The following is a 4021-nucleotide window of genomic DNA, read 5'->3' as shown; positions in this document are numbered from 1 at the left end:
AAATTGACCGCACATACGTACACCTTCCTACAATGTCCCAGCTACTCACCATCTATTTTCAATTATTCTACCCCCTCATAGTTCTAGTTCTTACTTGTCTTTTCTTGGTGTGTGACACGGAGGATAGTCGTTACACTACGATCACTAATGTCGTGACATAGACCTCCCCCCCCCCGCCCCCCTCCGCCGGTGCAATTATTCGGACATTGATCGCACCTACGTACACCTTCCTACTTACGAGCTTTAGTCTCTCACTATTGTCCTACCAGTGAGTGATCGGGTCTCCATTGACGAGCATGTTGTTCCTTAACAGAGATGGTACATCACTATTGTGTGAAGATTTTATATGCATCAACAGTGACTTCATATACTCTTTTTCGCTCGCCAGTGCTGAATTTTGAGGGATATAAATCTGATTATTTTTCGCGAAGTCTAATCCCTGCATTTAAATTAATTTTAGGTGCTGAAATAGAATTGAATAATGCTTGTTTATGGGCTATACATGCTATACTTGAACTCTTTAAGAAGGCCAAAAGGGTGATAAATGTTGGTGCGTACTGTACAAAATGATAAGTTATTCAACAAGAATTTCTGGAGCAAAACTTGAAGCTTATATCACAATTATGTTGAAGGACAAACAACTTCATGCAGTCAGCAATTTAGGAAAAAATGAAGTTAAAGTTTTTTAAGGTTTAAGGGGGCAATAAGGTGTTGAGGAAAAGGAAAACAAGTGGGCCAAAACCACAAAGCTTGGGTATATATGCCTCGGCATCTCATATTCCACAATTATTTCTTTTATGATCTTCTTGATCCTATGTTTTAAATTTATGACCATATTATGTGTGATACCTTAGATAATAAAACTCAAAAGAGAGAAATGTATGTCATTGATGCCCTTTGAGATCCGGTTTGGGTAGCAGAAGGTTTCCGTGCTTTTTCCCTAAGAAATGACCATGAGTTATCGAACCCATGAAAGGATGTGCACTACGACAAAGGCCCTGACAAGTTATTGCTAAAAAAATTAAATTCTAGGTTATCAACCGGACCTTTAACAACCTTTTGGGTGCAAACACTAGTATTAAAAACAGGCATGCGTATGTGGCGTTACTCTCGTCACTTTATATTTGTGCTCGGGATCTTATGACATTAAACGGTGCTCTGGAAGACAACCACTATGAGTCCTTGCGATGCGAGGATGTCTCCAAAGTACGTCTTGACCGGTGCATCACCTGTATCAAGAGTAATTTGTCCAACCGATGGCCCTTACCGTCACGGGGGGTTACCTCAGTTATACAATGTGTATGAAAAAGTTTTATCATGTATTCAAAAAAATTAATCAAGCATTTGAAATTTTTTGTTAAACAAGTATTTGAGAAATGTTAAATGTGTATAGAAAAAATGTTGATCATGTATTGAAAATGTTAATCTCATATTTAAAAAATGTTAATCAAGCGTGTTAAAAATGTTAAAATGTGTATAGAAAACATTTTGATCATGTATTCAAAAACTGTTAATCTAGTATTTCAAAAATGTTAATCAAGAATTGGAAAAAAGTGAAAATGCGTATAGAAAAAATGTGGAACATGTATTTCAAAACATTCAATTTGTATTAAAAAAATGTTAGAGGTGTATTATAAAAACGTGATTGAGATATTTGAAGAATGTATAGTGGAAACGGAAAGAAACAAAGAAAAACCAAAAAAACGAACGAACATAAGAACATAAGAAAAAGGAAATTTAAATAAAACGAAAGAAATAGGTGTGAAAGGAATGAAAATAGTTAAAACCATAAATAAAGAAACAAGTAAAAAAAGATCGTTGAAAACCAAGAAAGAAACAAAAACTAAAAAAAAGAAAAATCTGAAAGAAAAGAAAAACGGATGAAAACCAGGAAAGAAACAAAGTAGAAACCAAAGAAAAACTACAGGAAAAAAAACCCGAAGTCTAACGCCCAAAAAAAAGAAAAGTAAACAAACAAGAAATTTGAAAATCAAAAATTGGTGAGTATAACATTAACCAGTACCAAGAAAAAAGGGAGTGCAAATTTAGCAGGATACACACATTATACTTTTTAGGATGTAAAACAAACAGAAAACAAAAGAGGATGTAAAACCAACTAACGAACGAAGAGCAATTTATTCAAAGAGAGTTGTTTCCCGCTAGCCCTTTTTTGGAGCCTCATTAAACCTTCCACCGTCCGGATCGAGCGCAGCCGCGTCGCCGGACCAGGAGCAGATACAAATATCGGTCCACTCCCCATCCACCCATCACCCCTTCCTCACTCCTCTCTTGCTAGCTTCTCAGGCAAGCCATCCATAGCCTCTTCTCCGGCCGGCGGGTGCAAGAGCAACCAAATAACCAGAGCAACCATGGCGGCAATGATGGTGCGCGACGTGCTGTACATGTACAGCATCGCACGGCAGGCGTACGACCGGTTCATTTCCGTGTGCGGCAGCCCGGCGAAAGCCCAGAACGCGGTGGCACTGCTGGTGTGGCTGGACCAGGGCACCATCTCCGCCATACACCACGTCCCAGCCATGGCGCCCGACGCCGTCGCCATCGTCGCAGAAGAGGCCAACGCCGTCCTCGTGTGCCTCCGCCACCAGGAGCCCGCCCTCCCGCTCATCTCCGCGCTCTGCATGCAAGGCGGTGTCCACATCGAGCCGGGCTTCTTCGCCTTCCACCAGGACCTCGTCGTCCGTGGCGTCGCCCACTTCCTAGATGGTGCCAGCAAGTTCGTATTCGACGACCGCCTGCATGCCCTGCTCCGGAGGTCAGAGACTGGGCTGATTGTCAACCCGTCGGAGCTCATGGGGCCCTACACCTCCCAACCAGTGGCCGTGCTGGAGGACTGCGGCTCCATGTTCATCACCTTCTCCAAGGGAAATGCCCTCCACCATGAGGAGATCTTTGAGTACTTCAGGCAGTAAGTGTGCACTCACATACACTACTCGATCTATTGATTAAGTTTATTTATACACATGGATCTACTAAGATCTGCATCCATGATCCATGACGATTGGAACTGGATCATGTCTCATGGTTTGCATGCATGGGTGCAGGAAGTGGGGCGACTGTGTGGTGAGGGTGCTCATGGAGAAGACGAAGGGAGGCCACAGGCCCATGTATGGCCGGATCATCTTCAAGACAGAGGTGATCGTGAAGCTCGTGCTCAACGGCGAGAGGCTCGTCAAGATCTCCATCGGACAACGTGAGGTTTGGCTCCGCAAGTACGTCCCCAGGCCAACCAACGCTGTCGCCTGATCCACAAACACATCCATCGGCGTCTTGTCTATGCTAGACCGATCTACCAGTCGATTTGTAATGTACCATTTCAAAAAAGATTTTGTAACGTAATGTCGAGTTTAAGGGAAAGAAAGTACTGGTTGAGATTTGAAGAAAATGTTTGTCGGCCCTTAACTAATTTGGTACTAATTAAAGAAACCATTTGATGGCATCATCGTCTAGCTCGGTATACTTCACATCCCCAAAAATCTTGGCCCACAAATTTTCTTGTTTTCGATTTTTAATCTACGCATATCAGACAAAAGGCTCAACCATTACATAACGGTCACTCATGTCACAGCATAGATTCTTCACTCCCCCCTGCCCCGTTCCGTTGTTTGGAGATGAGCGCCTACATTCGGCATCCTCCAACCTTGGGGTTCCTCCTCCTCTGATTCTCCATGTGCATCTCAACTTTACTTTAATTCTCTCTATTTATAGTTCTTGGTATTCATTTTTATTTTCTCAGTGCACGACACCTCACTGGGAGCCACATATCGTTTCCACTCCATGGAGGGAGACATGCCAAATTTGAAGCTTGATGCTCCCTTGCTAGCATGGAAGAAACCATGGTTTCCGAATATCCTTTCGTTTCTTTCCCAAATCATTGGTGCACGAAAGTTGTAGACTTTGATTTCATATTACATATATACGAGCACCCTTGATTTATTTCTTTTTTTACTATGGAGTCAAACCACTTACGAACATACCCACATGCAGCATGTATTTTCTATAC

The sequence above is a fragment of the Triticum aestivum genome, chromosome 3D (assembly GCF_018294505.1).
Source record: "Triticum aestivum cultivar Chinese Spring chromosome 3D, IWGSC CS RefSeq v2.1, whole genome shotgun sequence".
Lineage (NCBI taxonomy): Eukaryota > Viridiplantae > Streptophyta > Magnoliopsida > Poales > Poaceae > Triticum > Triticum aestivum.
Note: the sequence above shows the minus strand (reverse complement) of the source record.